A 13757-nucleotide genomic window follows, 5' to 3' on the forward strand; every position below is an offset into this window, starting at 1 on the left:
CATTGCCAGTGGTTCAGCAGGTTAACAACAGAGTCCACATCTCTGCTGTTTTCTTGGCCATTCCTCATGGCACAAGGTGACTGCTGCAGCTCCAGACATCACATCCACATCAAGATAAGAAGGATGGGGGCGATATTTTATAAAGAACACAACAGCTTACCAGAAGTTCCTCCAGAAGACTTCCGCCTTGTCTTATGAGCCAGGATCAGCTCGTGTAGCCACTTGTGACTGCAAGCAGGGCTGGGGAGGCCCTTGTTTGACCCGCTGTCTTTATGGCAAGAAACTGAGAGGATGCAAGGAGCCTAGAAGCAGATGAGGGATGGTGTTGGGTGGCTAGCAAATGGTGTCTGCCACACCTGCCATCTGTTGAGAGCAAGCTTTTCCCTCAGTTAATGCCATCCCTTTGGGGTGCAACAGAACCCCAGGTGTCCCTGCTATGTGCACCTAGGCCTGAGTCCTCCCCAGTGCTCCAGGGACCCACTGACACAGCTCCAGCTGCCCCTTGGCCAGTAGAACTTCTAGTCCAATGCTTGCTCCCTCAAGTTTCTATGGATTTGATGCAGGGTGTGGGCGAACCCCAGATTGGGCCTTAACCAGGGAGGGTCCTTTGCTTCACCCAGGAAAGAATTCAAGGGTGAGCTGGTGGTGGAAGAAAACAGCTTGACTGAAGCGGCACCACTGCAGCTCAGGCAGCGCGACAGCTTCGTGGCTGCTCCCGCAGAGCTGGGCTACCCCTTAGGCAGTGCGCTGAGAGCGGCAGCTCCGGGCAGTTCTGCAGTCATATTGATACCTACTTTTAATTGCATGCAGATTCAGGGGCGGTTTATGCAGAAATTTCTGGAGAAAATGTAGTAACGTCTGGGTCGTCCGAGTCATTTCCATGGAAAGGAGTAGTAACGCCCACATGTTGCCATGGCAGTGGTAAATTGACAGGGCATACTGATGGGCGTGGCTTACGGAGCGCGGCTTCCGCCCCACCCTGTTTTAGCCAGTCCTCAATCTGGTTCAGTGTCCAAGCCCCGCCTCCACAGTCGAGTCCCACCTCCTACCTCCTACCTCAGATTCATACCTGGGCTTCAATAGGAGCCTCTGGGAGCCAGCGCCTTGCTCCAAAAGAACGGCGGGAATGGCGGGATTCAGGCATCGCGGCAGCTCCGTGAGGCAGTTATTTGGGGACAGGTAAGAGTTTTCACATCACAACATTTAGGGAACGACCCATACAGTTGCGAACAGAGGGCAAAGCCTGGCAAGCAGACCACTTTATGTTGCAAAGACAGCAACGGTGATCGCTGACGCTTAGGAAGGCTCCCCATACACCAGGGGCTGTGCCGAGCACTTCACATCTACTTTCAGTTTCTTCTTCACATCTGCCTGGCAAGATATCCCAAATGCTCCACAGCCACTATGGCACAGGCACCAGCCAGCAAGGGTGGACCCGCCAGCGCTGTCCTGTCCTGCAGGGCCCCTTGGACACACCCTATCGAACCTAGCATTAACCTTTGATTTTTGAATCATGGGGCGGGTCCCCAGCTGGAGCAGAGGCTGTCAAAATGGTAAGGGGAGGCCCTCAGAGGGTTAGACGGGGTCTGCTTATCAAGTATGGCAACGTTTTAAAACTCAGCCCACCCTGCAACTGTATACAGGCTGAATCTCAGAGGCGGCTTTCAAAGGGGCATAGGATCCACCTGAAGATGGTGTGTTAGCCTGATTTTTGCTGCAGTCATGCCACTTAATGTCCCACCCTCATCACAGTGGCTTCACAAACGGTATTGTATTTTGTGCTCACAGTATACAATATATGCGGCCTGGCTGATCTCTACTGGGCTCAGTTGCGCCAGGTTCGATCCTGGGCTGTGGGTCAAAGTCAAAGTCGAGTTTGCTCCCTGAGGTTCAGGTTTTCATTCTGAGACCCAGGTTGAACGGCAGTGCCACCCAGGGCATGTTGGTCTCGGGGCAGAGGCCAGAAGGACATGTCCCCTAAAGACTCAGGGACTCAGCTGGGAAACATGCATGCTGCTTCTGTCCCAGTCCAAGGGATAGGAAGTCACTCCACCTGCAGGCAGTTGGCGTTGGAGTAAGAAGGGAAGAAGAATTGTGGACTTAACCAACCTATAGGGTGCAATAGCATTGAGGTAGACAGACAAGCACAGACACAGCTTGAACAAAGGCATGGAGGGAGGGTTATGGATGGTTTCCTACAACAACCAAAGCCACAGGAAAAAAAGATGATTGTTTCTTTGTATTTGAAAAAACAATATGGCAGCCCCAGACGCATTTTGCAGAGATTTTACAAGAAGAACTTCTCATCATCCAGGAGAAGGCCCTTCTCTAGAGTCTTATCTTTCCATTACTTTTAAATGAGAGTGTGTTTGCCCCAAAAGGTAAACAGGAAAAGGGGCTACGTAGTTCTCAAAGGCCACACATAGGCAGTATCACAGAGCCCTCTGGTCATAACAGCAGCATGTGAAAGGCACTGCAAAGCAAGGCTGAGTTGTCATCATTGTACATTCTGCTTGTAAGATTAATCTTGATGATCTTGATGGCCGGGTTTGGTGGCTCACGCCTGTAATCCCAGCACTTTGGGAGCCTGAGGTGGGCGCATCACCCAAGGTTGGGAGTTTGAGACCAGGCTGACCAACACAGAGAAACCCTGTCTGTACTAAAAATACAAAAATTAGCTGGGCATGGTGGTGGGCGCCTGTAATCCCAGCTACTCGGGAGGTTGAAGCAGGAGAGTCACTTGAACTTGGGAAGCGGAGGTTGCAGTGAGCCGAACTTGTGCCATTGCACTCCAGCCTGGGCAACAAGACCAGAACTCCATCTAAAAAAAAAAAAAAAATAATAATAATCCTGATAAATGAAGCACTCAACAGCCCCTGAAGGAGGTGTCTCATGCAGTGTGGTATTGTGTCCAGAACTGGTTCCTTCTGGTGGGTTCTTCATCTCGCAGATTTCAAGAATGAAGCCGCAGACCCTCGCGGTGTTACAGTTCTTAAAGATGGTGTGTCCGAGTTTGTTCCTTCACACGTTCAAACGTGTCCAGAGTTTTTTCCTTCTGCTGGGTTCGTGGTCTTGCTGACTTCAGGAGTGATGCTGCACACCTTCACATTGAGTGGTACAGCTCTTAAAGGCAGTGCAGACCCAAAGAGTGAGCAGCAGCAAGATTTATAGCAAAGAAAGAAATAAGAAAGGTTCCAACAAACGTTCCACACTGTGGAAGGGGACCTGAGCGGGTTGCCCCTGCAGGCGCGGGTGGCCAGCTTTTATTCCCTTATTTGGCCCCTCCCAAGTCCTGCTGATTGGTCCATTTTACAGAGCACTGATTGGTCCATTTTTACAGAGTGCTGATTGGTTTGTTTTTACAGAGTGCTGATTGGTGCATTTACAAACCTTTAGACACAGAGCACTGATTGGTGTGTTTTTACAGAGTGCTGATTGGTGCGTTTACAAAGCTTTAGGTTAGACACAGAGCAGCGATTGGTGCATTTTTACAGAGTGCTGATTGGTGCGTTTACAAAGCTTTAGCTAGACACAGAGCGCTGATTGGTGCATTTACAATCCTTTAGCTAGACAGAAAAGATCTCTAAGTCCCCACCTGACCCAGAAGCCTAGCCAGCTTCACCTCTCAGTATGGTGAGCACTGAAGCAGCAGTGCTCATTACAGAGTGTGGCAGTATCTTTTTAATAGTGACAATAGCAGGTAATGTTACCTGGACAATCAAGATTCTCTTGGGAAAAAATTTTTGTTTTAACAATGATTCTAGGTACTTCTGAAAAAGCAAGCTGTCGTTCAAGGCACCTTCAAAGTACAGGATGTTAAACAGGTTGTGGAATAAGAAAATCCATGTAGGAGCACCAACTGGTTCAAACAACCTGCGTGAAGGACAAGATGCTTGTATGTAGTAAGTTTTCTTTAAAGAATCACCTCTCCTTTGACTTAGAGTTCTTCTTCGAGAAATGTATCTTGAAAGGCACTCTCATAAATGTGCCAAATAGCTGTACGAGGGTTTTCACTGTAGCACCATTTATCGTAGCAAATAACTGGAAGCAATCCAAGTGTTCACTGAAAAGGGATTGGTTAAACGAACTGCAATCCGGAGAAAACCATCCAGCCATGAAAGAGCAAAGATCCGTGTGTGTGATCATGGAAAATGCCCAAAGTCTATCATTAAGTGAAAAAGCAGCAATAAAGCAGGAAGTAAGGTCATTTCCCATTTTTTATTAAAAAGAAATAAAAATAATAGCTGCTGGATTTTTCATGCAAATATGTTCCAAATGTCTGTAACTGTGGTTATCCCGAGAGTGAGGACTGACACCCACTACGTTATAGATTTATTTCATTGTTATTTGAATTTTTTAAAATAACTGTATGTTGCCAGGCGCCATGGCTCAGGCCTGTAATCCCAACACATTGGGAGGCTGAGGAGGGCAAATTGCTTGAGCCTAGGAGTTCAAGATCAGCCTGGGCAACATAGCAAAGTACCATCTCTAAAAAAAAAAAAAAAAAATACAAAAAAATTGGCCAGGTGTGGTGGTGCTTGCCTGTAGTCCCAGCTACTCGGGAGGCTAAGGCAGGAGAATCTCTTGAGCCCAGGAGGTCGAGGCTGCAGTGAGCTGAGATGGCACCACTGCACTCCAGCCTCAGCGAAAGAGTGAGACCCTGTCTCAAAAATAACATAAAATTAAATTAACTGTGTGTCACTTGTTTATTTATAAACATATTTAAATACATTATAACTGAACAAAAATAATTCGTATAAATTACAGATTAAAATCCCAGAAAGTGACATGAATAAAATGTTTTAAAAATAAAATCTTTTCTACATCTGTAATGTTTGGATTTTTTACAAACACTTATTAATTTTACTGTCAGTAAATGACCAAAAAAGTCTTTGAAACTTATCTGCTGGGACTTTGTAAACCTTTGGAGAAGTTGTTTATTATTATTATTTTATTATTACTATTAATTCTCCTGGATACAGTGTCTTTCTCTGCTAACAATAAGGTATAGTAAATATTTGCATTTACTTCACTTTGAAGGAAGCAAAAAGAATCTTCCAGGCCTTCACTAAGTGCTTTGAATCCAATTTAAGTAAAGAAGTGTGCCAAATATTACCAGAGTTGATCACTTGTGTGCTAGTTTGGTTTCTAATAACTTCGACGAATAAAATAAAAGATTATGTGCCTCAATATAAGCAAAACCTGGGGTGATGGTGAGGCATAAGTAGTAGTAAATGAACAACCGAAAAATCATCCTTTGGATTTTTGTTGATCAGATACTAAGGTGCCTTCACACACCCTCCCACCCCATTTGCACTTTTGAAGATCCCCGGGTCTTATTTTCTGAATGAATGGATTCCTTCTGAAACCAGCATGCCTCAACTATTACTATTATTCAGAAGCCTTCAAAATAAATGATTCTGAATAATAATAACGTATCATGTACGTCCACACCCCAATTCAAGAAAGACCTCACACCGACGTGTCGGACAGCATCAAATACACAAAGAAACCAAACTGAAAACTCCACCAGACAGAAATACATAGGTGCACACACACATAAACACAGAAGCCCACAGTAGCTAGCCTTCATCAGATTCAGCTCGTGGTGGTCGCTGTAGGGAGTGGGAGGCCAAGGGGAGGCTGACCCACACATCTACGTGACCTTAGAGTGCTCCCCAAATAAAATAAGTGTCTCTGCAGACATGCCTGGGAAGCTGCTCCAAGTAGCAGAAAAAAAAAATCTAAATCAACCTTTCTGTGTCGCCTGTGTCATCTTTGAGCTTCTCTGGGTCTTAATTTTTATCTGGAAAGTGGGGCCAGCTACACCTGCCTAGCAAGGAACACAGACTGAGCCCCTGCCGTGTGTCTGCTGGCATGCCAAGCCCTGGGGGTACAGAACAAAAACCATATAGAACACACCTCAGGGAGCGTGTGGAAAAGACATGAGACCTTGTATACCATGTGAAGCTCACAGAATGTTGTCTACTTGCTCTCAGAGCCCACGTCTCAATTTCACAAACAATTAGAAATGCAAAGTAGAGTTTAGCACTGTGCACCAAAAATTCTGGTTTCCCTCCTACAGAATTATACACCTCTGCCCCATTTAAATCCAGCTTGGCCACTTGACTTGCTTGGCCTAATGAAATATAAGTGGAAATGCCTGTCACTTTAAGAACTAGCCCATAGTTCACCAAGCCCTTTTCCCTCAGCTCCAGGTAACAATGTTTCAAATAGGAGCTGCTTCCTCCTCCTGGGTTCTGGGTCAAACACCTGAAGAAAACATGGAACACAGCCATGCTGACCTGCAAGGGACACTCAGTACTAGCTAGAAATAGAAAGCCACTGAGCTCCAAAGGGGATTTCCTACTGCCCCATAACCTAGCCCTTCCTGGCAGCTACTAAAATGGAAATTGTTGTTGGAGTGATTGGAGCAAGCATACAGATCTCAGAAGGTGTGCTTGGTGCAAACATGCAAACTTTTCGAAAAGAAGAGGCATTTTTTACAAGTCCCTTAAAATCACACTAATGCATTTGTAGTCAGGCTATAATGGTCTTTGACATCTTGCATGAATGTGCCTCCCAGAGCCAACCCAGACTCAGCAGCTTTGGAAATTCTAAAGCCCAGGTTACAGATGGCTGTGCATTTTACAGAATTCAAAAGCATCAACACAGGAATAAAAAAAACTTCCAAAGCTGGACTTCTACATCAACAAAGACAACCCAAAGAGAACCTGACAGATACTCTCGCTTCGTGCCTCTAAACCAGGACATGCAAGCCTGGACTTGGAGTTAAAAACGAAGGCAGCCCACCTGCCTGGACCATCACTTTTACTTAACGAGTTTGTTCTAGAGGGGCTTCTTCTGGCCATCTTCTTTTTTTAGGGTGCATTTTTAATTCTTGCTTGAGAAATCCTTTTCTGTATCAAAGTCAGGAATATATCCACCTGTATTTTCTACTAAAAGTTGAAAGTTTTGCTTTTTACATTTTAGTTCCTAATCCATCTGGTGTGTGTGTGTGTGTGTGTGTGTGTGTGTCTGTGGTGAGAGTAGAGATGCAATTTCACTTTTAATCTATGTGGATAATCAATTACACCAGCTCGTTTACTCAGTAAACCCTGCCATCTCTGTCATATGCGGAGATTATTTTTATAGTAATCGGAAAATGTGGCTGTTATTAGAGAATGCAACATTTATGTGAGTTTTAGTAGATAAAATATAAATTCAGCAATTGTCAAAACTTTTTTGTTTGCAAGAAAAAAACCTAACTCAAACTGGCTTAAACAGTGTGTGTGTGAGTGTGTGTGTGTGTAATTCTGTGTGTATGTGTGTGTGTGTGTGCCTCCTGAGGGACGCAGGGTGGCTCCTGCAGCTCCAGACTTGTGTCCTATCCCTCTGAGCTACCCAGCCAAACAGGAAAATTTTTATTTTTATTTTATTTTATTTTATTTCATTTTATTTTTTGAGACAGAGTCCCACTCTGTCGCCCAGGCTGGAGTGCAGTGGCACAATCTCGGCTCACCGCAAGCTCTGCCTCCTGGGTTCACGCCATTCTCCTGCCTCAGCCTCCCAAGTAGCTGGGACTACAGGTGCCCACCACCACGCCTGGCTAATTTTTTTGTATTTTTAGTAGAGGCGGGGTTTCACCGTGTTAGCCGGGATGGTCTCGATCTCCTGACCTCGTGATCTGCCCCCCTCAGTCTCCCAAAGTGCTGGGATTACAGGCGTGGGCCACTGCACCCGGCCCAAACAGGGAGATTTTTTTCCCAATGGTCCATGATCACTGGGTCACTGTGGCTTACATGGGTCCCACGTGCACCCCTGGCCCCAGCACTGTCCAGGGAGTATGTGGGGTAGTTGTCTGATTGGTGAATTTGAATTCCTCAACCACTTCTGGACACAGATATAAAGTAACCTGGACAGGCGCAGTGGCTCATGCCTGTAATCTCAGCCCTTTGGGAAGCCAAGGTGGATGGATCACCTGAGGTCAGGAGTTCGAGACCAGCCTGGCCAACATAGTGAAACCCCATCTCTACTAAAAATACAGGAAAAAAAAAATAGCCAGGTGTAGTGTGCAGGCACCTGTAATTCCAGCTACTTGGGAGGCTGAGGCAGGAGAATGGTTTGAATCTGGGAGCGGAGGTTGCAGTGAGCCAAGATCACACCACTGTACTACAGCCTGAGCGACAGAGCAAGACTCTGTCTCAGAAAAAAAAAAGAAAGAAAGAAAGAAAAGAAAAAGAAAAAATTAGAGGAGTGTGGTGGCGGGCACCTGTAATCCCAGGTACTTGGGAGGCTGAGGCAGGAGAATGGCTTGAATCCAGGAGGCGGAGGTTGCAGTGAGCCGAGATCGCGCCACTGCACACCAGCCTGGGTAGCAAGAACAAAACTCCATCTTAAAAAAAAGAAGTAACCCCACCCAAACCAAAGGGACTGAATGTGGGGGAGCAGTGACCCCCATGGAAAGCCACAGTGCTGATGCCAGAAGACAGAGAAATGATACTGAGTCGATGTATTACTAAGTGATCATAAGATAAATCTCTGCCTCATTGATATTTTTTTCTTCTTAGTGAGTAGTAACTAGAAGGATGATTTAGTCCAAATCATGTATAAGTGAAGAGGCTCAGATCCAGAGTACAATGTGATTCAAGGTCACCCAGCTGCTCCAGGAGACCAAGTCTTATTTCCCTCCACTGATTTGAGTCACTCAGTAGTTCAAACCACAAGTGTATGTATTCTTGTGTGATGTAACACAAATCTTCAAAAGAATGGTAAAGAAAAAGCAGAGCCAATCAGGATCCATAGTTATTCTTACAAATAACCCATTAACAATAATTTTTCAATGAATTCAACTATGTTTTTTAAAATGTGGTGTTAGGGTTTTGATTTTGCTTTTTAATTCCCAAACGAAAAGGTGCTTGCATCTGGTTTGGATTCCAAGATTCTAAATAGCACTTCCAGTGGAATCTGCATTGATGTGTTCTAAGAGTCAAGTAACCCCTGAAAGTGCTTATTCTGCAAATCAGAGAACTTGTCTGTCTCTGCTGTCTGATTACTGGGGGATAATATCCCTTCCTGATAAAAGAACTTAACTGGGAGGATTTTTCAAATCACTGCAAGAAAGCATATTCTTGCAAGGTATTTGGGAGGTAGAAGTAATAATTTTTTCCTCTTTATGTCCTGGAAAGAATGTGTGGGCTCATTCCACCTGAGTGTCCTTGGCTGCCCCCTTAGAGGTAGTGAGAAAGGTTTTGAAATAGAGTGTGGGCTCTGAAATGGAAGATGCAAAAACAGATGCTGCATCATGGAATGAAAGCAACATGCTTTTCTTCAACATAAGATTTCCTCCCCAACACAGCATCGGAGACTGTCAGAAGCTGGGCGCCTTTCCAAAGGTCACAGAAGGGGCCAAAACGTATAATTTTAGCCTTTTCAGATGGCCATTTCTGTCTCTAAAATGTTAAATCGTGTCTCACCACAGTTGCAAAATCCTCGCACACAGCCTGGAGGGTGAGCCCTAGCCTCTTGGTCTCCAGGCACGGGAGATTACAGGAGACTAAACAACCACCAAGCTTCTCCCGAGGCCAACAGAAGGCCTGCGCTGCTGCCCTGAGCATTGCAGGAAAGGGCTGTACTCAGGAGGCAGGAGGCCTGGGTTCAAGTGGTGTCCTTACTTCCCGAGAGCAGCGTGGCCCCGGCTGAACCACCCGTCTGCTCTGGCCGCAGACGACTCAGCTGTGAAGTGAGGAAGGGAGAGTTTGCTCATCTGTACCCGCTCTGACATGGGGTGGCAGCTGGCTGTGCCCTGTGAGATAGCCTGAGGCTGAGCCCAGGCTCAGGGTGCTGGGAGGCTATGACAGGAGCAGAGGGGCACACAGCCACTCCTCCTGGTCCCAGGATGAATCCCATCCGTGGTCTTTCCAGAACATTGGTTTTACAGCCCTTTGTCACAGGGTAAATCCTGTCTCTCCGGGTCATCAAGAGGAGGTCCCTGTGCTGGACTCTGGCCTGTTGAGGGAGAGCTGAGAGCAGAAGGACTCCTGACCTTGGTGAACACAGCTCAACTCCAGCTGGAGCCTCCGGAGTGAGGGAGCCTCTGGCAGGGCTTCATGGTCACCTCTCTTATACCAGAGGCCCCCTGTGCCTGGCCCAGGCATGCTCCCACTGCCTGTCCATGACAATGGCTTCCCACCACAAGCTCCTGAGACTTGCTGAAGACGTTCCTGGCCATTGGTGCTCAGGCCTTGTTCCTGCCCAGTGGGAAGCACAACCCCACCCCAGAGCAGCCCTCAGCCACTGACGAGCTGGAGGCAGCCCATGCTCCTGCATCCTGGTCCAGCATGGGACAACGCTGAGGCCTGTGCTGTGACCTCCCGAGGTCCCCAGTAGGGCTGAGTCCAGGTGCTCTCACAGCGACCCCCTCATTCATGCACCCCTATTGGCTCCATCCCTTCCCTGCCTCCCTTCCCCTCTCCCATATGGGTGCTTCCTGGAACCACCTTGCCGATAAACTCCTTGCACCCAAACCCTTGCCTCAGGCTCTGCTCCTGGGGAAGCTGAGCTGAGACACATATCTGGTGACTGACGGGCTGCTGGGAAAGCTCCTTCTCCTCTATGACATCTGCCACCTGAGGCCAATCTCACTCTTGAGTCTCGTCATTAGAGATTCATCCTGTGGGGTTTAAAGATTGAAGTCTGGTCCTAGGATCCAGCAATTCCTAGACAAGAAAGAACTGAAAGCAGGGACTTGAACAGATATTTGGACACCCATGTCCACAGCAGTGTGATTAGCCAGAAGGTGGAAGCACCTCACATGCCCACAGATGGACAGAGTAAAATGCGGCATATACTTACAGTGGGGTGTTCGCCAGCCTTTGAAAAGGAAGAAGATCCTGACAAAGGCCACGGCATGGATGAACCTTGAGGACATGATACTGAGTGAAGTCAGCCAGACACAAAAAGACAAAGACTGCACAATTTCACTTTTTTGAGTTTTCTAAAGTGGTCACAGTCACAGAGACAGAAAGAAGAATGGTGGGTGCTGGGGGCTGGCGTCGGAGGAGTCATGGAGAGTGGGAGGTTGCTGGGTGCAGAGTTTCTGTTTGGGATGATGAAGAAGTCCCAGCAATGGATGGGGCAACAGTTGCCCAACAACGTGAATGCACTTACTGCTCCTGAAGTGTGCACTTCAAAATGGTTAAGATGGTAAATTTCGTTACATGTATTTTACCACAATTAAAAATGAAAATCTAAAAAAAAAAAAAATGTTTAAGTGTGGAAATAGCAAAACCTCATGGGAGGCGGCACATCAGTGCTTCCTCCTTGCTTCCCAGGAAACACGTTGGCAAGTGGAGTGGCACACCCAGGAAACTCGTCGCCAAGGCACCAATCCTGGGGGACATCCCAGACTTCCCACTCTTTCTCACCCCTTAAACCCAGCAATAACAAGCCCCAGCGTCCTCCCCACCCTCACGGCCACCCTTGCAGCCCTGGAGAGCCACCTCACCCTCCCCTGCCCTCCCAGCAGCCAGCCCCATTCCTGCCACTCTCTGCCCAGGGATCCCATTGAAGCCCACTCTTGTGATGCTCACGCTCTCCCCCAGATCCCCAGAGCTCAGGGCTGTATTTTCCGAGCATAAGGGATCATGTGTGACCTTCAGAATTCCAACCATGGCCAGCATGATGGCAGATCCTTCAGGAGACTTGATGTGGTCACCAGCACTCCTGGCCACTGACACCCTTCCCTAAATTGACTCACTTTTATCCAACTAAACTCACTTTAGAAGAAACATTCACATCGCTAATATAAATGGAAAACCAACACTGGGTGCCACCAAGAGAAAGTCACAATGTATACAAAGAAATGCCATGAAAACAAAAGAAGGTTTATGAGTATCTAGCCAGACACTCTGGCTGCCCTCAGCTTTGAGCTGAGACTCATCTCTTTTTGTTAAAAATGCAGATGAACAAGTGGTAAGAGAGGGGGTGAAGGCATAGCAGGGCAATCAGATCATCAGAAATCTTGAAGAAGGAGTGAAAGGAAATAACTTCCTGCATTTTTAACCCAATTCCGTTAAACATAAGCCCTGACATCCCACCTAAACCATCTGAGGAATGCCCAGTAGAATGTGGCTCAGAACTTGGGACACACTAATCTTTAGCAAGAACTGCAAATAGGTTTCAGCTTCCCTGTCAACTCTAACCAATTGGGGGTGACTTCCTGGGGCTTATCCTGAGAAAGATCCCCAAAGACTGCACATTGTGTGATTCCATTTCATTTGCAGCCCCATCAGGAAAGACATGATGATCGATTAGCAACAAACACGGGATGGGAGCTGGACAGCATCGCCATACACTGACCCCTCCAAACTACAGCATCCCAGTTCCCAAAAGATTTCTGTGATCTGACCAGCCCTCTTCTCCCAGTTCACATCAGGCCAATCCTTCCTATCCCAAGATGTTCACCAACGCAACTTGTTTGAAATCGTGTTTGCATCCATCCTTGTTGGTTCCTTCTCACAACCCTGGGAGGGAAGGTGTGTGATTGTCATTTTGTAGGCAGAAGGCAGGCCCGGCTCAAGGAAGTTAGGGGACTTGTCCAGGGTCACTCTGCCAGGAAATGACAGAGCTGCAGCACTGCCCAGGTCTCCTGGCTCCAGACCCAACGCCCTGCCTCCCTGCCACCCTGCCACCCGGCCTCCCTGCCACCCTGCCTCCCTGCCACCCTGCCACCCTGCCACCCTGCCTCCCTGCCACCCTGCCACCCTGCCTCCCTGTCACCCTGCCACACCACCAGAGAGGGAACTGATCCCTGCAACCACGTGAGCCTTGTCCCCATGACCCAAAATGTATGACTGAGTCAGGAGAAAAGACGTTGACTTGTATTTGTCCTACAGCTCAGTCGGCTGCCCTCTCCCAGGACAGTGGCTGTACCATCAGAGTAGACACAACAAACTTTTAATAACTCTACACAGCTCCAACCAGAAGTGTATTTTTACGCTGGTGAGTCAGTCATTTATTTGTCAATAGAGGCCAGTAAAGGAAAAGGCCCGGGGTCCATCTATAAACAGACTGTAGCCCCTGGAGACATCCCAGGGGAAGCCAAACTGTGTAGCAATGCTCTTGTTTCTGCAAACGATGCCACAGAGCAGACAAGCTGCCGAGAGCTGTCTGAAAAACGGGCTGCCAGGATGAACCTAAGGCTTTGAGGTGCCCAGAAGCAGACAGCGTTGTGGCTGAGTGCATGGCCTTGGGCAGATCTATGACCCAGCTCGAAATGTGCTGGCAGGAGGTCACTTGTGCTCAGCCTCAGCTTCCTCACCTGTGAAATGCGTACAGTGATACCAGCCTCAGCGGCCTCTGTGAAGATTAGAGAAGATGACTGACATGGTTTGGCTGTGTCCCCACCCAAATCTCATCTTGAATTGTAGTTCCCAGAATTGAATTGTAGTTCCCATCTTACCACTTGTTCATCCCCATGTGTTATGGAAGGGACCAAGTGGGAGGCGATTGAATCATGGGGGTGGTTGCCTCCATGCTGTTCTTTTGATAGTGAGTTTTCACAAGATCTGATAGTTTTAGAAGCGACATCCCCCACTCCATTGCTGGGAACTTCTCCTTGCTGCCACCATGTGAAGGAGGACGTGTTTGCTTCCCCTTCGGCCATGATTGCATGTTTCTTGAGACCTCCCCAGTCCTGCAGAACTGTGAGTCAATTAAACCTCTTTCCTTTATAAATTACCCGGTCTTGGGTATGT

At 47.4% G+C, this 13757-nt stretch overlaps 1 long non-coding RNA gene across 1 annotated transcript; it reads left to right on the top strand.

The window, feature by feature from the left end:
• The first annotated feature begins 395 nt into the window (after positions 1–395).
• On the top strand, positions 396–4265 carry LOC103880596. Its single transcript, XR_641712.4, has 3 exons — positions 396–1179; positions 3765–3902; positions 4035–4265. It is a non-coding gene; the product is annotated as an uncharacterized LOC103880596 (long non-coding RNA).
• The last annotated feature ends 9492 nt before the right edge of the window (positions 4266–13757 follow it).

Source organism: Papio anubis, chromosome 18, assembly GCF_008728515.1.
Source record: "Papio anubis isolate 15944 chromosome 18, Panubis1.0, whole genome shotgun sequence".
In the NCBI taxonomy this organism is placed as follows: Eukaryota; Metazoa; Chordata; class Mammalia; order Primates; family Cercopithecidae; genus Papio; species Papio anubis.